Raw genomic sequence first — 23,566 nt, forward strand, 5'->3', positions numbered from 1 at the left:
TAGTATGCTGTTTTTAAGTCCTTTGGGTATAGTCTGAGGAGAGGGATAGCTGGGTCAAATGGTGGTTCCATTGCAAGTTTTCCAAGGAATCTCCATACTGCTCTCCATATTGGCTGCACCAATTTGCAGTCCCACCAGCAATCTATGAGTGTACTTTTCCCCACATCCTCACCAACACTTATTGTTGTTTGTCTTCATAATACTGCCATTCTGACTGGAGTGAGATGAAATCTTAGAGTAGTTTTGATTTTCATTTCTCTGATTGCTAGAGATGATGAGAATTTTTTCATATATTTGTTGATTGATTGTACATCATTTTCTGAGAAGTGTCTCTTTGGGTCCTTGGCCCATTTATTGATTGGGTTATTTGTTTTTTTGGTATTTAGCTTTTTCAGTTCTTTATATACCCTGGAGATTAGTGCTCTCCCTGATGTGTGAGGGGTAAAGATTTGCTCCCAAGTTATAGGCTCTCTATTCACCTCACAGATTGTTGCTTTTGCTGAGAAGAAACTTTTTAGTTTGGATCCATCCCATTTATTGATTCTCAATTTTAATTCTTGTGCCACAGGGGTCTTATTAAGGAAGTTGGGGCCTAATACTGAAGCCAGATTTAAAGTTAGGTAGTCAGTGTAGTTAGGTAAATCGGGTCTAATACCGAGTGAAATCTAAAATGGAGGCCATGCTGGGAATGACTCAGGGAAAACACAGGACAATTCATGGAATGTTGACGAAGTCCCGAAAAGGCCCTAGGCCAAAGTCCACCTCAAAGAAGTATTAATGAACAGCCCCCAACAGATTTGGAGATAGCCCATCCCAGAGGAGTGATAAGCCCATCCCAAAAGTCCTCCCTGCCCTTTTGGTCCACCTGTGTCCCACCCGTCGGGCTCTCCAACCTACATTTCATCACCAAACCTATAAAAAGGGGAACACATTTGCCCACCAACTGGATTCCACCTCTTGGGTCCCCTTCTTCCTCCGGGAGAAGTCTTTTCTGCTGTCCTTTAATAAACTTCTAATTTCTTCTCTGACCTTGCCTCGGCGTGCTTCTTTGGTGTTATTCTTCAACATCGGGGAAGCAAGGACTCGTCACCGGTCAACAGCGGTAACATATTGGAGGTCCCACCGAGACTCTACACCGAGGTAAGTGTACGCATCCCATGTCTGTTTGAGGTGCATCTTTCTCTTTCTTTCTGGAGGGTAAGGTGGGCACCCGACGGCTACTTAAACGCAATTAGTGCAGCCGCCACTCTATAAGACTCGGGTGAGAGGTTTCCCGGCCTAAGCAGCTCTCAATCACCTGTTCGGTACAGAGCAGGCATGTTGGGTTCTGCCAAAGCCGCTTCCAACTTTTCTGTCTGGGCCCGGAGAGCAATTGGCGTGAGTACACAGTGTCCCGAATCCCGATCTGCCTCGGATGCGTGGAGGTGGAGGAAGGAGTTTGGAACAACTGCGGAATTCCGGTCTGGGCTACTCTCAGACGTTTCCAAAGGTTCCTTTCTCTTGAGCCCCCTCCCGACAGCCCTCAGTGGTATCTAGGGTGATCGGTAGATGAATGGCACTGAGGGAAAGCCCCAATCACATTTGCCTCTGTATGGGCCATGCAACACTCCCAACCCCGCATCCAATCCCTCCTGGATGTTCCCCTTCCTTCGCCGGTCAGAAACGTTAGCAATTCAGGCTGTAGGACTGAGAAAAAGCCATGGGATAATTAGTAAGATCTGCCCAGGTTCCCTAAGGTGCATAGGTAACTTTCAATAGTCTGTTTTACCGCCCAATGTTTAAAATGTGCTGTGTTCCTTAAGCTGCTAAGAGAAGCATTTTTAGAATCAACTCCTCTGGTAATCTGCTAGTCTACAGAGCAAAGGCAACAAAAAGTGCAGGATTTTCTTTTTCAATGGGTTTTAGTGGCCGGGAGGATAAGCAGTAAGGTCCTTAAGTCTGAATCCTCCCAGGGTCTCTGGCACAGGGCAAACTGAGACCCTAGCAGTTTGCTAAAGGGGACCAGAAACCCCTTGGCAAAGCAAGGTGAGAAACGGGTTTTCTGGACCGTTTAGGAGGCTCAAGCTTAGGGAGATCAACAGTTTTCTCCGGCACGGGCGCCTGAGTTCTGTTTTTTTCTCTCTTCACTCAGATGGGTGCCTCACTCTCTAATACGTCAGGTACGCCACTTACCTGCGTATTGAAAAATTGGGATAAATCTGACCCTCAAACGCTCAAGAAAAAGCACCTCATTTTCTTCTGCCGCCAGGCCTGGCCTCAATACAAACTCCCTGATGGAGAAACCTGGCCACCAGAGGGAAGTATCAATTTTAATACTATTTTACAACTTGATAAATTTTGCAAAAAGGAAGGGAAGTGGTGTGAGGTGCCATATGTTCAGGTTTTCTTTGCTCTAAGGGAAAATCCTAAATTATGCAAATTATGTCAACAGTGTAAAGTAGACTTAGCCATGGTATCTGCCATGAAGAGAGAAAGTCTTGGGGACTCACCTACTGAGGAAAAAGAATCAGGAGAACCCACAAAATCCCCATCGGCTGTTGGTGCGCAACAACAGCCTTCCTGTCCTCCATATCCTGGCCCCCCTGCGTCTGCCCCAACAGACAAACCAAATGTATTACCTCTCCAGGAGATGCCAGGAGGAGAATTTGGGCCAATCAAAGTACATACCCCCTTCTCCCTTCAAGACTTAAGGCAGATAAAAACTGATTTGGGGAGATTTTCAGAGGACCCAGATAGATATATTGAGGTATTTCGAAACTTATGCCAGGTATTTGACCTTGCCTGGAAAGATATTATGCTATTACTCAACCAGACCTTGACTTTCAATGAGAAAGAAGCAACTCTAAGAGCAGCTGAGGAATTTGGGGATGAACTACACCTTGCTCCTTCCCCAGCAGAACAGACTAGGAGCAAACTTAATTACACAACTGGAGCACAGGCAGTTCCCAGAAATGATCCTGAGTGGGACCCAAATGATGAGCAAGACGCTTGGAAAATTAGCCATTTTCAAGTATTGATCCTTGAGGCCCTTAGGAGAATCAAGCAAAAGCCCATTAACTATTCTCAGATTTCAGAAATTATTCAGGGACCCCAGGAAAGCCCTGCTGTTTTCATGGAGAAACTCAGAGAGGCAATGAGAAAACACACCACCGTGGATCCTGAATCCACAGAGGGCCAACTACTTTTAAAAGACAAATTTATCACCCAGTCAGCCCCAGACATCCGGAGGAAGTTACAAAAATTGGCATATGGCCCTGATCAATCTTTAGATAACATCCTCCGAATTGCTACTTCGGTTTTCTATAATAGAGATATAGAGGGAAAAAAAGGAGAAAGAGCTTAGAGATAGAAAAAGAACTGAAACGCTGGTATTTGCTCTCAGAGGAGTAAGCTCCCAGGGTGCAGGAGGACGAAATGCTCCTCAATCCACAAAAGGGACTTGTTTCCAATGTGGAGAAGAAGGACATTTCAAACGGGATCGCCCCCAGGTACAAGCTCTCAACTAGCCGAATTGATAGCCCTAACAAGAGCATTAGAAATAGGGAAACAACAGAGAATTAATATTTATACTGACTCCAAATATGCCTACCTAATCCTGCATGCACATGCAGCAATTTGGAAGGAAAGAGGATTTCAAACTACTGGGGGAACGTCTATAAAGAACTATGAGCAAATCTTAAGACTGCTAGAGGCTGTCCATTTACCCAAAGAGGTAGCAGTAATTCATTGCCAAGGGTATCAAAAAGGAATAGATGAGATAGCAGAAGGGAACAGACTAGCAGACCAACAAGCCCAGGAGGCTGCTAAGGGTAATTCACAGATAACTACCTTAGCCCCTTTGATATGGACAGGTCCTCCCCCAGAGATAAGACCTCAATACACCCAGGAGGAAACTAACAAGGCACTATCTAAGGGAGGTATTCTTTTACCCTCTGGGTGGATTCAAATGGAAGATGACAAACTTTATTTACCTGCTAATTCCCAGTGGAAGATTTTACATACCTTACATCAATCTTTCCACTTAGGAGAAGAAAATACTCTCAAATTAACCCGAGAGATATTTGAAGGAAAGGGCCTTTTTCTGTAATATTATCCACCCCTTCTGCAGTAAAGGTGCTGGGACAGGAGAATTGGATCCACCACTCTCGGATTAAGGCCTGCCATCCTGAGCCGATACCCAAAGAGACTTCTTCTTCCCAAGAAACTGAGGAACGATACTCCTGCACTCCAGTAGAGGACCTAAAATATCTCTTCCGCAGAGAAAATGGTGATATGTAAACTTTTCCTTCTCTTTCTCCTTGTTACCATAAACAGACCAACTGAAGCTAACTCTTTTCTAATGTGGGCTCAACAGTATACCATTAGGTTACAGAAAGATAATTGCTGGATATGTGGACTATTACCCCTTTCCAGCACTTCTGGACTACCTTGGTGGGTATCCCCATTACAAGGAAAGGACTGGATAAATTTACAATCCTTAATGTTACAACAAAAGAAAGAAAGACCCTATTTACAAAACGCCTCTCGTGCAGATGTTAATTTATGGCCTATAAATGAAACTTTATCACAACCTGGTCATGGAAAGATTTTCACTTTAAACCAGACCAACCTTCAGACGCCCACTACTGTTAAATCCCATATAGGCCCATCTAATTCTCTCCTTCCACTACCTGCACCATCAATATGTCACAGGTACAAAGATGGTTATTATCAAATTTGGGATGGAGATTTATGGCTCACTCCCACTATTGGGCATTTAAACCAAAAGGCCCCACTCTGTTGGGAACAGCGAAACCATACCTATGACACGTGGCCTAATGGTACTCGAGAATTAGGATGGACCCCAGAGTCACAATGTCAAAAAATTATAGTTTTACAAGCCAATGATTGGTTTGGAACAAATTGGCTTTCTAGACCTAAAACTATTTGGCCAGCACCCAATGGGACTCAATGGATATGTGGAACTAACCTATGGCCCTGGCTTCCCCCAGGCTGGATAGGAAGGTGTACAATTGGGTACCCCTGGATGCAGGGGAGATGGACCCCAAATATAACACAGCCAGCAAACCTCCCGAATCTCAAACACAGATGGGGACGATCTGTGTTTCGTTGGTATGATCATCTAGCTTCTTTGTTTATCCCACAAATTGGTTTAGAAGATGTAATGTGGCATGTGGAGACTTTAAACAATTATACTCAAACTGCCCTCCATGATGTTGAGGAAAGTATCTCTCTCCTTAACACTGAAATAACACTTATGAGGAAGGCCATCTTACAAAATCGAATGGCTTTAGATGTCCTCACTGCAGCCCAAGGTGGTACTTGTACTGTTATTAAAACTGAATGTTGTGTTTACATCCCTGACAATTCTGGCAATGTGACAAATATCCTTAAAGATTTACATACTCAGATAAAAGCCATGTCCTCACCAACTTTGTCATGGGAACAATATCTTAGCTCCTGGTTCTCCGGTACTTCCTGGTGGAAAACATTGTTAGTCTCTGTCTTTGGTATCATACTTATTGGCATATTCCTGTGCTGTGGTATTTATTGCTGCATCAATATGGTTCCAATATTAATGAATTCTTGTTTCTCTTATAGACCGCCCATCGCTCAAATGGCCCTCCAGCCTATTACTTCTCAATTGGACTTCTATCATGGACCACTCGATAGACCCGATTTTTAAAAGGGGACTCCAAACTGCTTGCCCCAACATCGCCCCTTTTGTCAGCCTGAAGAAGCCAGAATGGTCTTCGCCCCCATTCCTTACAGCAGTAAGGAGTTCCCCAAATTAGAGGGGGGAATGAAGCCAGATTTAAAGTTAGGTAGTCAGTGTAGTTAGGTAAATCGGGTCTAATACCGAGTGAAATCTAAAATGGAGGCCATGCTGAGAATGACTCAGGGAAAACACAGGACAATTCATGGAATGTTGACAAAGTCCCGAAAAGGCCCTAGGCCAAAGTCCACCTCAAAGAAGTATTAATGAACAGCCCCCAACAGATTTGGAGATAGCCCATCCCAGAGGAGTGATAAGCCCATCCCTGCCCTTTTTGTCCACCTGTGTCCCACCCGTCGGGCTCTCCAACCTACATTTCATCACCAAACCTATAAAAAGGGGAACACATTTGCCCGCCAACTGGATTCCACCTCTTGGGTCCCCTTCTTCCTCCGGGAGAAGTCTTTTCTGCTGTCCTTTAATAAACTTCTAATTTCTACTCTGACCTTGCCTCGACGTGCTTCTTTGGTGTTATTCTTCAACATCGGGGAAGCAAGGACTTGTCACCGGTCAACAGCGGTAACAATACCACATGATAGAAATTAGGGCCTACTTTTTCTTCTATTTGATGCAGAGTCTCTGGTTTTATTCCTATGTCCTTGATCCATTTTGAGTTGAGTTTTGTGCATGGTAAGAGATAGGGATTTAATTTCATTTTGTTGCATATGGATTTCCAGTTTTCCCAGCATCATTTGTTGAAGAGGCTATCTTTTCTCCAATGTACATTGTTGGCACCTTTGTCTAATATAAGATAATTGTAACTTTGTGGGTTAGTCTCTGTGTCTTCTATTCTGTACCATTAGTCTACAAGTCTATTTTGGTGCCAATATCATGCTGTTTTTGTTACTATTGCTCTGTAGTATAGTTTAAGGTCTGGCATAGTGATGCCACCTGCTTCATTCTTCCTGCTAAGGATTGCTTTAGCTATTCTGAGTCTCCTATTTTTCCAGATGAATTTCATGATGGCTTTTTCTATTTCTATGAGGAATGCCATTGAGATTTTGATCAGAATTGCATTAAATCTATGTAGTGCTTTTGGTAGTATGGTCATTTTGATAATATTAATTCTTCCTATCCATGAGCAAGGTAGATCTTTCCATCTTCTAAGATCTTCTTTGATTTCTCTCTTTAGGGTTTTGTAGTTTTCATTGTATAGATCTTTCACCTCTTGTTAAGTTGATTCCCAAGTGTTTTATTATATTTTTTGAAGCTATTGTAAATGGGGTAGTTTTCCTCATTTTTATGTCACTGATATACAGAAATGCCTTTGATTTGTGGGTGTTTTGATTTTAAACCTGCTACTTTGCTGAATTTGTTTACTAGTTCTAGAAGTTTTCTAGTGAGGCTTTTTGGGTCTTCTAGGTATGGAATCATATCATCAGCAAATAGTGCTAATTTAAGTTTTTTCCCCCTATATATATCCCTTTAATTTCTTTCATCTGTCTAATTGCTCTGGCCAGTGTATCAAGGACTATGTTAAATAGAATTGGTGAGAGAGGGCATCCCAAAATTGTTCCAATTTTTAGAGGGAATTGCTTTCAGTTTTCCTCCATTTAGAACAATGTTGGCCTGGGGCTTAGCGAAGACAGCCTTTACGATGTTGAGATATGTTCCTATTCCTAGTAAGTCTTTGTGAAGGAATTCACACTGTGTGATGGTTTAGCTATGAGGTGTCCCCCCCCAGATCTTTCATGTTAATTCAGGAATATGCAGAAGAAATGATAAGATTCCATTAGGAGAGCTGGTACCTCCTCAGTCCACACTAATTAGAATGAACTAACTGGGAGGTGACTAGGCAGGTGGGGTGTGGCTGGAGGAGGTGGGGCCCTGGGGTGTGCCCTGGAAGGGTGCATCTTCCCTGGAGTCCCTACCCTCTCTGTCTCTGCTTCCTGGAGGCCATGATCTGAGCTGCTTTCCACTGCCTTACGGGTCCGCCATGATATTCTTCTCCACCCCAGGCTCAGAGCAATGGTTGGCTGATCTTGAACTGAACTGCTGAAACCATGAGCCAAATTAAAGTTTCTCTTCTCTGAGTTGTTCTTGTTGAATATTTTTGTCACAGTGACAACTGACTAATATGCACTGTGTTCTCTCTAGTGCAAGGACAGAAATCACAGATTAGTGGAGAATAAAAAGAAGTGAGGAAAACAGCTAAGTCTCCCCAGGAGTATCTATTTTTACATAAGTTTAAATATTTTATTTGTATTTTGCTTAATCAAACTTAGATTTGAATGGATATTTAAAATGTTTGATTTTTGACTATAAATACAAATAATTTCCTGATTAATTTTGTCAGAGACAAAAGGAACACTTTAAAATTTGCCTCTTACTTTTGGCTTTATCAAAATAATGAGAAAAAAATGCTAATGCTTGTCTTTTAAATTGTATGTGAAAGTAACATTTTAAGTTGATTTTTTATATGTTTATATGTTTCTAGTTTGTGAGGAATATGTTGTGAGGAATATGTTGGCATGTGTGTGCTATTTACTCTTTGAATATAGGTATTATCCAATAACAAAACAACAACAAAAACAGAACATTATTTTCTAATGCAATCAGTCTGTAGAAATAAGAAGTCCATTTTCAATGATAAAGGAATTCTGGAAGCATCTCCATCTCTCTACAGCTCAAGGCTTTTAATAATTTAGTGGAGAAATACCACAAGGATGACCTACTTGAATTGGACTTTGTCATTAAACGCCAAAGGAAAAATAAATTGCATTGCATGAAACGTAAATGGAAATGTAATACAAAACATACCAAATTAGATATTTTCTTTCTCCAGAAGTTTCTATAGGGAACTGGAGACCATATTGGAAAGAGCTGGGAATTCAATCCTGGGACTTAATGGCTCTGCTCTGGTCCTAGTTGGCTGAATGGCATTAACAAGCTGCTTCAGATTTTTGGAATTTCATTTTCTCTGATTTGAAACGAGAGCCTTGGAGAGGAAGGGATCCAAGGTGCATGACCTACAGGAGCTTGGAGGCTCGAGTAGCCCTCGAGCCCTGAAGAGGACAGAAGAGCGAAGCCAACAGTGTAAAAATCCACATGCAGTCACCTCATCAGGTCACAGCGGGAGCTGGAATATGCCGTGAGATCACGCAAGCGCTTTGTCCTTACTATGATGCTCATTGAAACTGTAATATTTTGGACGCACCGAAGCCTCCTTTTGCCATTAGTTAACTAGTCAAGAGATCTGAATTTTTAGTGCCTATAAAAATACTCTTTTATCAAATTTGTGAGCCAAGGTTAGAGGAGCAGTAGAAAGTAGGTTCTTGATAAAAAATGTGATAGCTGGTTGTTGATCTTCCAGAAAGGGCAGCTTAATTCAGAAGTGCCATAGGCCTGTTGTTACCAAGAATTGATTTATACTCTCAAGGATGTGCAAAGTGTCATTTCAGGATTTAGCTGGAAACCCCAAATCATGAGACCATGGAAGAGACAGATAAGGTTTTTTCTGAGAGGAGTGTCTCTATGAGCCAGGTCAGCATGCCATCTTCTTCCAGCATCAACTCTTATCAGTGACCGTGGTGATAATAATGATGACGATAATAAATAATGGGATGAACAGGCGGTGAGGGAGGAGGAAAGGTTTTATGAGACTACTTTTGGGAAAAAACACCCAGGAGAACGTTCTCTGTCTTAGTAGTTCTCAAAGTGTGCTCCCTGGACTAGCAGCGTCAGACTCATGTGGCTGCTTGTGAGAAATGCAAATTCTTGGATCCATCCCACATGGAATGGATGGAACTTACTGAGGAACTCCAGGGGTAGGACTTGACAATCTGCTTAGTTAGCAGATTCCAAGTGATCTTGATTGTTCTCATTGACATTTGTAGTTTTTGGTGCTAGGTATGGAACCCAGGGTCTTGCTCACACATGCTAGCTGACCGTACTACCACTGAGTTCCATCCTCAAGCCCTCTCGGTGAAATTTCTGTGTCCCCTCCTAGCCTCTGTTCCTTTAAATGCCTGTGCAATATTCTATTGAGTAGATACACCATATTTATTTTACCCAGGTGTTTGCACTTTTTGGCTATTACAAATAGTGGGACAACGAGTGTCCAGCTGTATTTTGCTTGGTGAACTTGTTTATTTCGGATTGATTTCCCTTTTTATTATTGAAGGGTACTTTATAAGCACTGAAATGCACAGATCTTATTATACAATCTAATGAATTTGGTAACATACCAGTGCTACCTGCTCCCCTGTCAATCCATTGCTGCGGAAAGTCAATAAGAGCCAGAAACAGAAAATTACCACGATCTTTGCATACATACGGCTTCTCTGATACCTGCTCAAGCTGTCAATGTAAGTATGAGAGGCTCCATTTCTCACCTCCACACAAGCTCCGATTATGATTAAGTACTTAATTTTTATTAATTTCCTGCCTGAAATAAAGAGCATCTCTTTGATATCTTGGGTTACGTTTGTTGGTATAATTGGCTATTCCCCATTCCCCCACCCCCACCTTTGTTAACTTTTTGCATTTTCCCTTTCAACGACTGGGCCAGGAGGTGTGCTGAACTTAAAATACAGGATTAACTTTTCACTCTCCCCACCCATCATTTCCTCTAAGAATGACTTCTGGGCTCTTCCTTCACACACCCACTCTGGAGGACCAGGTGACCCCATCCGCACTCCCTCTGCCCCTTTTCACTGTCCTGTCTGGATAAATGCAAAAGCACTTCCTACGTTCACTTCTTCCCCTCTCTGTCCCCAAGGACACTCCAGAGACTGTGTCTTTCATGGCTCTCCAGAGCCCAGCAGAGTTCCTGCCACTTGTTGGCTTGCCTTGGCCTAAGTCTAACTTCATCTGTAGAGTTTGGGAGAAACAAAGTAAAGACAGATCATGCGTCATGGCTTAGCTGCGCTTCCCAAACTGCATGGTCATGGCAAAGATCACTGAATCAAAAAAAACAAAAACCCAACAGTTCCTTCCAGGCTCAAAATAATTATGATGGAAAGAAAGAGTTCTTCCATCACATTGCAGGTTACTGTTGATATTTTGGGTGTTGATTAATTTTTTTAAAGCATCCTCTCTGCACCACCACCATGCATTAACACACCTGGTAATTGTTCTGTTGCTAATGCTACTCTCTGGCGGGGCCTCTCTGACCTGTTTTTAAAAGTGGCACCTCTATCAGTGTGTGGAAAAAGCCTCATTTTGGCTTTTAGGCAAGGTGACAGTTTATAGCTCTTTCCATCTAGCTGCATTCTTTTATTTTAAAATTCAACAGATATTTGCTCATCAGTTATTAGATGTAAATGCAGGGGGACCATCCTCCAAGGTAAGACTGGGTCCTATCCTCCAAGGTAAATCTAGCCCACGGTGGCTCAAGGTAAAGAGAAGATGACACTGACTACAGGAGATGAAAGGCTGGGGACGGAGGGGTCACGGCCAGGCAGTGAAGGCCAGGGAATCCAGAGGCAGACAGATGACAGACAGATGGGCAGATAAACAGATCCCACAGAGAGGCCCCCTCAGAAAGCCGAGGTTGGTCTTCTTGAGATTGGGGGAAGCTCATTGTGAATGACCTCTCCAGGTTACCATAGACCCCCATCTTAGCCCTTGATGGTTTGGAGTTGATTAAATGCAGATGAAGAAGGGAGGCAGGGAGGCTAATCCCAGAAATGAACCCTCTCCAGTAAGGGCATATGTTACATCCGTGGCACCACAAAACTCATCCAGATCTTTGTAGGAGTGGCTTTTACAAACCCTTGCCTCATTTGTATTTTCTTTTCTTTTCTTTTCTTTTTTTTAGTGAGAGAGGAGAGAGAGAGAGAGAGAGAGAGAGAGAGAGAGAGAGAGAGAGAGAGAATTTTTTTAATATTTATTTTTTAGTTCTCGGCGGACACAACATCTTTGTTGGTATGTGGTGCTGAGAATCGAACCCGGGCCGCACGCATGCCAGGCGAGCGCGCTACCACTTGAGCCACATCCCAGCCCTCATTTGTATTTTCTTAAGGGTTCAATTTCTCCTTGGCAGCTCTTATTTTCCAGTAGAAATATGCCACAATAAATTCACACCTTTCCTGGGGATGAGAGGCAGATTCCTATTTACTGGATGATTTTTTTTTTTACAGTCTTACCTTGTGTTTGGGATGCTTTTGTTGTTTTTAAGTATTGATTAGTGAACAATCGATGACTCGTAAAACTCTCATTAAAGGCGACTTTTCGAATTCCGCAGACTTTGCCAGGGCATTCCTACAGAATGTGCATCCACAAACACTTGTCAAAACCCTGTGAGAGGCACTGCTGGAGGTCCAAGGAGACAAAGGGACCCATGAAGCATCCTTCTCTGTCTCTGTTCTACTCTGGGCTCTGCTGATCATCAGTCCACGCTCCATTAGTATGACCTTGACTTTTTCAAGTTCCACGTTGGTCCTAGGGGGAAACATTTCATTGAGACAGGAGGAAAAAGTTGTGAGATCTCTTGCACATCAGGGTGCATTGCGTCAACAGCAATGCATTGTGTATTTCAAGAGAACTAAGGGAGAAAGTTTCACATGTCTCACTGCAAAAGCAATCAATCAATCAGCAAGCAAGGTGATGGATATGCAAATTAATTAGCTTGATCCAATCATTCTGTATTGTATGCATATATCAAAATAAGACATTGTATCTCATAAATAGATATAATTATGATTTTTTAATTAAAATAATGTTCATGGCATTTAAAAAACATAAAAATAGAAACACATGTAACAACTGTTTCAATTCAAGGCCTCACCCTGTAGTGATAGGAGGCCTCATGGGGTCTCTCCTTGGTGCCCTGGGGGATGTCAGAGAAAAGGGAATTCTTGCACACTGTTGATGGGGATGTAAATCAGCACAGCCATTGTAGAAAACAATAATGAAGGTTTCTCAAAATACTAAAATGTAACTACCATGTGTCCAGCAATCCCACTCCTGGGTATATATTCCAACATCTTTTAATGACTGTTAGATACCAGAACCCTGTGCTAGGGGTGGTGTGAAGGACCCAATGAGACAACTACACACACACACACACACACACACACACACAGCAACAAGCTCTTAGGGAGCTCATAAATTGTGAGGACTGAGACAAATAATCATTAGGTGTAACAGAGAAGCAAAGTCAAGGGGCCTTGGAAACCAAAGGAGGGAGAGGGAATTTCTGTTCGGGCTTCAAGTAGAAGGTGACATTTGAGTAGTTTCTTAATGGATAGTTTTGGTTTCAGCAAGGGCAAAACTCCTAAGCGCAAAAGGCAAGAGTCTGAGAAGGTTGAGGGCACATGTGAGGCAGAGTTAGGATGCGTGGTGTAAAAGGGGTGAGAAATTCATTCATTCCCTATTCTCATTATGGAAAATCAGCTGTATCCAGCACCCTCCTCCAGCACCTATGAAAACAGGCCAACATTCTAGGACTGACAGATTGCAAACAGTAGGAATAAGTAAATATTGTAGCATAATAAAGGCAGAATCCAACAGAGAGCATCCCAGGCAGAGAGGACAGTCAATGCAGAGGGGGAGGAGGGGGGGGAGGAGGAGGGGGGGAGGGGGGGGAAGGGGAGGAGAAAGGACAACTCCATACTTCCTTACATGTGGACTGCACACAGAAACTTCCTTCCCAAGTGTTCAGTACAGAAAGAAGGGAAAACAGTTACTTCACAGTGAGGAACTTGTCACCGTCACCTAGCCAGGTTGTCCAGGTGAATCTCAGTGCGGAGTAACACTGAGAGTGTGCACTTGAAAATGATATGATCACAATGGCACTTACCTATGGGTTTTTCCCCCTAAGGCATAAACCTAGTCTAATCGTAAGGAAAAACAGACAAAGTCTAATAGAAAGGCGTCTTACAGCACACCTGACCAGCATTCCTTAAAACCATCAAGGAGTCTGAAAAAGAGTCACAGTGGAGAGAGATCACAAAGAGACCTGAGCACTGAATGTAAGGTGGTGTCCAGAGTGGATCCTGAAACAGAAGGACACTAGGTACAAGCTTTAAAAAATATTCTGAATAAAGTATGGACTTCAGTGCATAATGGTGTCAGGATGCCAATGCTGGTCGCCAATTCTGACCAATGTGCCACATGTTGTGAATGATCAAGAAAACTAGGTGCAAGCTGGCTGGGAAACTCTACTCTCTTGATGATTATTCTGTAAAATTAAATGATTCTAAAATTAAAAGTGTGATTTAGAAGATCTCTTCCTCACACAGCCTATGCCCACCAGCAGCACTTCTCCCAGTCTACCGGCTCCTGTACTCAGCATCCGCAGAATAAATCACCCTTATCTGCGTCACTGTGGAACAGTTACCCACACAGGGTAAACCGCAAGATGGGGAGGGGAGGGAGGTCAAGTGCACACAGCACATGGGAAGGACGAGGTTAAGGTCATGACAAACGCGCATCCGTGGAACACGGAGAGAAAGAGCGATTCCAGTAGTTGGGTCAGGCAGGAGCCCCTGGAGGAGGAGACCAGCACTTCCACAAACCTGGAAAAATTGGGGTATTCCTGCAGGCGGAGTTGGCCATGGGAACATCATTCAACTTAGGAAGTAACTGAAAAGACAAGAGGTATTACATACGAGTAAGTCCTCAAACTGGGTGAAGATAAGGGTGCCTGGGAATACGTGCAGGATGCTCAAATGGAAGAGGAAGGCACCTTTGAGGCAGTGTGTTACAGAACCACAGAACGGACCAGAGAATAATCCCAGACGGCAGATTTGAGCCCCACAAAAGAAAGGCCTTTCTAACAATTTAGCATCAACCAAATTTTGCTTGAAAAGAAAAGAGACGCCCTCTCCTTGAAAAACATCAAGTCTCCAATAGACCAATAAAAATATAGGGTGTCCATACGAAACTGGAGATCCCACTCCATCCACACACTATTTAAAGACATGGCGAATAAATCAAATTTTTAAATATGTTTTAGTGAATAAGTTGGTCATAAGATATTAAATATAAAATATCCCATCCTAGCCTATAAAACCAACACAGGATGGGTTTCCCTCCAATGGGCAAGCAATACATATGGAAAAGAAATCCAGCCAAAAGTTATTTAGATAAGCTCCACTCCATTGTGAAGTCTTATAAAAGAATAACGAGAAGGAAACGGAAGTTGGATGAATAACAACCCAACAGCCCACTGCTTTGATGACAAACTCAATAAAAGTGTGGCATGTAGTGATAGGAGAGCCCCAAGAGACAGCCCGACAGGGCAATTTAACACCCAGGTACACCCGCACATTCTACAGAGGTCTGGGGGAACAATAGCTCATCGCCATCCAGGTGAGCACCATCAACAGGTACGTTTAATGAGGATGACAAAATCATCGATATTGAGGCAAAATATATCACATCTTATCCACTGTGTCACAGTCAGGCTGAAATATCTTCTCAGCACAGACCTTGACACTATTCCTTGCACAAAAGGCACTAACTCATTTTTCCAATGAATTAATGCAGAATCCCTCTCCCAGGAAAAAAGAAAAGCATAAATCAGCTGGCTTTTATATCCAACTTATTCATCTCTTGCCTTTCTAACAAAGACAAAGGGAAGGAGCTGGACACTGTTCAGCAAGTAACTTTATTGGACCTTTAAGTCTGGGGGCAGTTTCATGAAGCAATCCCAAGGAGCAGGTGAACAGAAATGGAGGTCCGGTTCGGTGTGTTAGACAACAAGGTGTAATTGCTTGTTGAAAATGTTGAAGGAAGGAAACATAATTCTAAGATGACTTAGGTCCATGTAAATGGAGGAAAATTAGCTTATAGCAGTGGCTCTCAATGGGGAACAGTGTTCCCTCCCAGGGAACATTTAGCAATGATTGGGTTGTCACAACTTGAGGGAGGAGTGTTACTCCTGACCTCCACAGAGCAGACACAAAACAACCTCTGATACACATACACTGACCACAATCGCCCAATCTAATGTATCAACGGTGCTGAGGCTGGGGAGCCTCTTCATAGGAAATCTCTGTGGCTTGTTCCTTATTACAACTTCTGAAAATCAAACACTAACACATCTTTACTGACCCCCTACCACTAGCAAGTGGCACACTAGGTAGCTGTTCATTAACACATTGAGTGTTCCCTCATGCCCCAAGTGTGGGGAAACTCTGCTGATAGCAATTTTGATTCCCTGCAGCCGTGGACCGACTTCTCCATCCAGTAGCAGCTCATCCACACGCCTGGATCATGTCTCTCCAAGTGCGACTTGACTCAGAGGCCTTCCACCTACCCCTACCTCTACCCCCACATAGTTCTTCCACTTGCCTCATCCCGGGCCCATGGGCATGACCAGAGGGGGGTTTCCACATAGGGAAAATAGTTTAGGAACACCGGAAAAGGAGTCAGTACATTGGTTCCTGTTTGCAGAAGGGAATTCACTTGGGTCAAGTACTAGAAGACAAGGCAAGAGAATGAATTCCAAATGCTAGACCAAGAAGTTCCTGGTGTATCAGGTAAACACTGGGAAGTCATGAGTCATTTCTAATTGGGGAGATGGTACGGAGAAAAAATAATAATTTCACAAGAGTAAGTGTCTTTGTCCATTTTCTGTTGCTATAACAGAATACCTGAGTCTGGGTAATTCATCAAGGAAAATAGATTTAGCATTTGGTTCTAAAGGCTGCAAGTTGGGGCTGGGGATGTGGCTCAAACGGTAGCGCGCTCGCCTGGCATGCGTGCGGCCCGGGTTCGATCCTCAGCACCACATACCAACAAAGATGTTGTGTCCGCCGAGAACTAAAAAATAATAAATATTAAAAAATTCTCTCTCTCTCTCTCTCTCTCTCTCTCTCTCTCTCTCTCTCTCTCTCCTCTTTCACTCTCCCTTTAAAAAAATAAATAAATAAAGGCTGCAAGTCTATGATGGGGCAAGAAGTTTGGAAAAGGCCTTGTGCTGATGACAGAAAAGCAGAAGAGCAGGTGGACACGGATGAAAGAGACATAGCAACTGATGGAATCCCATGAAAACTGACCCACAGGGGAGAGAACTGCACTCACCCCCCTTCATGATCTCATGCCCTCTCGAAAGACCCACCTCCCAACACCACCACAATCAAATTTCAACATGAGTTTGTGGGGGATAAATGTGTTCAAACCTTGAGGGCAAGGTGGATCTAAACTTCTTTGGGTTACACTTCCCTCTCCCCACCATCTCCATTAACAAACAAATATTCAAAGGGAGAAATATATGTCTCTCCTTCAGTAACACTGAAACCTAAAAATTGTAAAGTTAAAAAAGAATAGGAAGTGATTCTTTTTTTTTTTTCCTGAGCAGATGCACGGGAATTCATTAAAACAAATATATTTCTCCTCATTGTAGTTCATCATCAGCATAATAACTAAATAAGAAAATTGCCTTTGTTTCCTTCCAATTTAATAGAACTACAATTAAGAAACTCAAGATGTAAAACAAAGCCACCAGATTTGTGCCAATTAAATCACTCATGGGTACAAACAAAATAACCTCACCTCGGGGAACAGTCACGGTGCCCTGGTGATAGAAAAAACAGGTTTGTTTGTTTGTTTTCCCCAACTGGATGTGCAGTTTTCATTTTTAGCCAATATTAACCGTATCTCTAATTTCTCCCTCTATAATGATCATTTAATTCGATCAAAATTCTATTTATTTTAAATCGCTGTTATAATATCTGAATGTTGATATCTATGACATGGATCAATTGTGATAAGAAAAAAAGTTAATAATACATACAATCTACACAGTATAAAATTATTTTAAGATGAAGGAAGATCCGAGCAAGCTAAAGGTTTTGATTTGTCTTAAAAAACTCCTATCAACCAGTTGTCCAACCATTTCTTAGTTTTATAATACATTGATTTCTACATGGAAAACAAATCCTGAAATTTAAGTATCCTCAACATAATAATTCAACAATAATCTGGTGAGAGATGCGATTCAGGGTCTTAAAGAGCGAGCAGACCAGGGGCTACCAATATCATGTGGGCATTCATTCCACCAGGACACCCATCACCCTGGGCTGTCCACACACAGGGAGAGGGAACCCGATTACCCGGTGAGTCCTGGAAGTGGAGCCCAGGTAGGGATCTCACATACTAGACAAGGAGGGCGTCTCTCTTACATCCACTCTATGTGCACAAGTACTGTGTGACCATCTACTTTTCCCTCAAGTTAGAAATTTCTCAACTCTACGTAGCCCACTTCCAGAGTATTTGCTGACCTGATCTCAATTTCAACCAAAAGCTAATATTTTTTTAATATTTATTTTTTAGTTGTAGTTGCACACAATACCTTTATTTATTTTTATGTGGTGTGAGGATCAAACCCACAGCCTTCCACTGTGAAGTGAGTGCTCTACCGCTGAGCTACAACCCCAGCCCTCCAAAGCTAATCTTTAAGTAGAAAAGATTCTCTGTAATGAGGGTGATCTCCAGCAACAAAGCTGAGACCATAAGCCAGAAACTTATGTTGGAGGGTAGTTATGATTTCTCCCTCCCAAGCTTGTGCCAGAAAACTCATTTCTTCAAAATTTTAGTTGAAATTATTTCAAAAACACCCACAAGTACTCTTCTTTCAAATTTAACTCCAGAGGAACCTATTTATGTTTTTCTGTGGCCACACATCGATACCATTATTTCACTCAAGGGAGGAGAGTAGAGATTTCTGCCTTCTTCTCTCCTCCTCTTCTTCAGTCTAGCTGACATGAGGTGATGGGAACTTGAAGTGGGAAATGGAAGGGAACAGATGGACGGGGAGTCCCATGAATTCAGGTGAGGCGCAGTAATGAGCAGAGTTTTAAAGTTCCCACTAAATCAGCTTTTTCTCAGCATTTCCAAAACCAAAACGAAGATGACCTGTGAGATGGTGCTTATGCCTGGTGGGCAGAGTGAGTCCCACTATTGAGGAGGTGGCTTCAGACTTTTGGATGTGGAAGGGGTGAGATGTTTTAAGCCTGATTTCAGAACTCATGATCTGAAAGAATCAAGTATAGATATGGAGACGCTGGTTCTTTCCTATGAGGATTCTCAAGTCTGTAAATACATAAATCTTATAAATTCATAAATCTTGGCCAAAATGAAAAAGTCTCCCAGCACCCTAGGACTCCTCTAGCATCTCTCTTCTGTCATCTACCTATAAACTTTCTAAAGAGCTGTCTACTCCAGAGGTCTGCATATTCCCTAAAAGAATTTCCAGCAACCATGATTATGATCATATGCTAAACAATTAAGTCCCATTTTCCATTCTACCAAGATTCCAATGAAATTAACACAGATGCATTAGAATAGATGGGAAATCATAACCTATGACTTGTATATTATTATTATATTAAGTAATATTATTATAATTACTGTATCAGAATAAAATTATATTAGTATTAATTATATTATATTATAATATTAAGTATTATATTAGTATGTAATTATATTTTAGGTTATGGTCTACATGTAAGTTTTTATAGGTATTTCACATCTGGAACAATGAAACAAAATGGGTTAAGTTGATGTCCAAATATGTTCATCACCAATTGAAATAGTTGTCCAAAAATATAATTTCTTGTGTGTTGTAATGGTTAATTTGAATTGTCATCTTGATTGGATGAACAGATGCCAATGATTAAGAGCCTTCTGGGTGTGTCAATGAGGGTATTTCTAGGTATAGCCAACTGAAGTGGAGACCTGCCCTAAGGGTAGGAAGCACCATCCAATGGGACGATGGATTGGATGGAATAAAAGTTGGAAGAACAAGGAAGCAGCAGATACAAGCTCAATTCTTCTTGAATGGGTTCCTGATTGCTGCTGTGATCATCTGGCTTCTTCATTCTTCCAAAGCTGATTCTCCAGAAGCCTTTGGTCTCAGACTAGGGTAGCACCGTTGATCCCTCTTGTTCTGGGGCTTCGGCCTCTTGGACTGTACGGCTAAGGGTTCCTCCAGCTCTCCAGCCTGCAGACGGCCACTGTGGACTATCCAGCTTCTGGTTGCATAAGCCAACCTAGTAAATTCCCCATTTATAATTGTACTTCCTGTTGATTCTGTTCCTCTAGAGAACCCTGACTGATACCGGTGTCATAAATATTAACATTTAGAAATAAAATTATTCTGTTACTCTTAAATGTATCCAATCAAATACAAATACCAAACAGAATTCATATCTACCCTCCTCCATTTTAAAAGAGGCGTGAACAAGTTCTCTGACAACTGAAACACTGACTCTAGTCATTCTCTGAAATTGTACTTCATTCCACTTCCTGCATGACATTTAACATTAATTTAATTTGCTTCATGCTTGAACGGCTTTTATTTACAGCCCTACCATACTTTCCTGCAACAAAACACAAGATACATAAGTTGAAATTAATTGATTTTATTTTCTGGAACCAGGAAGTTCTAAGTGTTAAAAATTTTTCTTCTGACCTCCATTACAATTACATGTATTCTTAGACCATAATTAGTTGGTCTGAACAACACACACATAGTCTACATTTTGAAAAGGGATCTTTAAATGTAAAAAGTATTTATTGGAAATGTACCTTATAAGGAAGCGAATGGTGACTGACCAAAGGATTTGTTCGACCGCCCCTTGAGTGGCCTGGAAGACATTGTAGGCTGGGACCAGGGTCCACAGGAAGATTCTGGATGGGTGAGAGGGATGCCTTTCACCTATGAAGAAGGTGAGGGTGAATGTGAAGTGGAGCAGAAAAGGGAAACCTTTAAACAGAAGTACCTTCTCTTGCAGGTAAATATCAAGACATCAGTTTTAGAACCTGCACAAATTGATCTCCTTAAAGTTATCTATTTCTGTGTACCTTCTAAAAAGTCTTTGCATACACTGGGGCAGGGGGTGCATACCCCAGTTTTAGGACCACTGATCTAGACCAAGGAGACTCCATGGGAACCAGATTATCAATCCAACATGTCACAGCAACAACAAGAGAGAACTTCTGTTTGAATGTATTTTTATTAAAAACAAGAAAGTAATTTTCTTTACTACTATTTAATACATGGATTGACACTTGCCTCATGCATCACTTGTTCTCTTCAACATTTCAACGTAGTTTGCCTCTGACCAGTTAAGGGGTTTCATACATCTCATCATTCACTTTTAACCAGAAGAATTCACATTTAAAAAATAAGCTTTAAAAGATACTTGAGGCTGGGCACAGTCATGCATGCCAGCAGCTCAAGAAGCTGAGGCAGGAGAATTGCAATTTTGAGACCATCTTCAGCAACTTAGTGAGGCCCTGAGCAACTTTGCAAGACCCTGTCTCAAAATAAAACATAAAAAGGGCTGTGGATGTGGCTCAGTGATTAGGCACCCCTGGGTTCAATGCCAAGAAAGAAGAAGAAGATACTTGAAAAGAAATCATAGATTGAACCCAGGACCTCATGCCTGCCAGGCAAGTGCTCTACCACTGAGCCACACCCCTAGCCCTTGTGCTTATCCTTCTTGAGGTTGGAATATCTACATAAATTAGGAAGTCTTCTGCATGAGAGATTAGCCTGTTCTTCCCATTTATCTATTTATTCATTTATATTAGTCTTCTACTTTAGTTTACTGGATAGATTTTTTTTTTAGGTTGAATTGTATCTTGGTCTCGATATTTATCATCTTCTCTAGAGTTGTAAGAGATTTACCTGAAATCTCTACAGCTGCTCCAAACCCACAGACAAAACACTAAGCCAATGTTTCATGAGTTTAAAGGGGAGACAACACACATGCATTCCTGCAGCTTGTAAGGCGTGTCAGATATCAGAGATGTATTGAGAGTCCCTGGGGTTCCCTTTGCCCTTGGCTGCTCCTGCCCTGCACAGCATCCGAGCCCCCAAAGAGGCTGATGTTTTATTCCCAGATATTGACATTAAACTATGTCCTAGTTGTGCTATTAAATCTACACATAAACTAATTTTGATTCAGTGAAATATTCAAGACTATTAAGCATTTTATGAGGAAGTTAAAAAATGTACATTATCTCTTGAAATCCCTAGATATTCTCAGGGGTTGCTTGGCAAATCACAGGGAAGAAGCAATCACAGATCCAAGGCTTCTTGAGTACTGCTTGAGAGCTTCCTCCCTCCAATTTCTCCTCTCGTTCTCTCCCCTCCTTTCCAGCTGTTTTTGTATTTGCCTGCTCATCAAGGGCTCACAGATAAAATACTGGATTCCCATGGACATTTGGATTTCAGGTAAACCACAAGTGATTTTTTTTTCTTTAGTGTAAGTACATTCCAGGTAGTGCATAGGACATACTTCTCTGAGCTTCTTCCCTCAACATGTTAATATAGTCCAGTTGTGAGAAGAACATGCAAATATGAGGAAAAAAGCAAAGAGTGCACAGGGCAAAAAAACCCTGCTTATTTAAAATAACTGATTTTCTCCTTTTCTATTCCTTGTTGTTGTTAACAGAGAGAATACTTTGTACAGGGATTTCTGCTGATTTCATGAAGGCATTCAAACAACCCATACTAGGAACTTAAATACGGCATCTTTAGTTCTTTTTAAAAGTAATAGTTATTTTGTTGTGTTGTTGTTAATTTCTAAGTAGAACAAATGAGAAACAAGTACTGGGTTTAAAGTATTGAGATACAAAATTACTTTAATGACTGTAATTGTTAGTTTTCTGTTGCTGTGACAAAATACCTGAGAAAGTCAACTAAAGGAGAAAAGGTTGATTTTGGCTCATGATTTTAGTTCGTGGTCAGCTGACTCCATGGCTGTGGACCTGTGGTGAGGCCCAGCCTCATGGCAGAGGGCATGGTGGGGCAGACCTGCTTACCTCAAGGAGGCTGGGAAGCAGAGTAGAGAGGGAGGAAAGGGCCAGGAACAGGATGTGACCTGCCAGGGCCTGCCCCCAGTGACCTAATTCCTCCAGCAAGACCTCACAGTTTTCATCAACTCCAAGAACTGCCTTCAAATTATAAATCCATCTGTGAGCGAATCCACAGAGAGTCAGAGCCCTTGTGATCTAGTCTCTGTCCAAGAGCCCCACCTCTGAGAACGGCTGCACTGGGGACCAAGCCTTCATCACAGGGGACTTTCAGGGAAAGCCCAGATCCGAACCATGACAATAACCTTGTTTAAAAGTAAATCAAGGGGCTGGGGTTGTGGCTCAGTGGTAGAGTGTTTGCCTAGGATGTGTGAGGCAATGGGTTTGAGTCTCAGCACCACATGTAAATGAATAAAAAAAACTCCATGGACAACTAAAATATTTTTTTAAAAAAGAAAATCAGAAATTAAAATGGCTTGATTTACTTATCTGAAATTTGAATTTAACTGGACCTTCTGTATTCTTATTTACTAAATACGTCAAACCTGCATGCATTTTTTGAGACCATTGAAAAAATGGAGCTTGGGTATCTGACACCAGATATTCTGATTTAATTTGTGCAGCCTCGTAAAGGGGAATTTTTTTAAAGCTCTTGAAGTGTTCCCAGTGTGCAGTCAGGGTTGAGAATCATTGCTGGACTAGCAACATCTAATTAGACAGGCATTTTTTTTTTAATTACTATCTATCAGGAGCAGGGGCTGACAGCCCTGCAGGTGAAAATCAGGGTAGAAAACCATGCAGTTCTGTCTGATGACGAGGTAGGCATTCACGACGAAGGTGCCTCAGAGGGCTCTGGGCATCAGTGATGCAGAATGGATGAGGGGACACAGGGCACCAGTACTGTTCTCCCTTTGGAGAGAATGTTCTCCTGACACTGATTTTGGAAACACGCGAGTTCACATAGACCTCCTGTAGGATGCCTGGGGATTCCTGCACTGACTCCTTCCCAGATCCTCAAATACTGTCCATACCCTGGTCACCACCACTGACTCCCAGATTCTTGCTGTACCAGCC

Source organism: Spermophilus citellus (assembly GCF_964194105.1).
Source record: "Spermophilus citellus genome assembly, chromosome: 12".
In the NCBI taxonomy this organism is placed as follows: domain Eukaryota; kingdom Metazoa; phylum Chordata; class Mammalia; order Rodentia; family Sciuridae; genus Spermophilus; species Spermophilus citellus.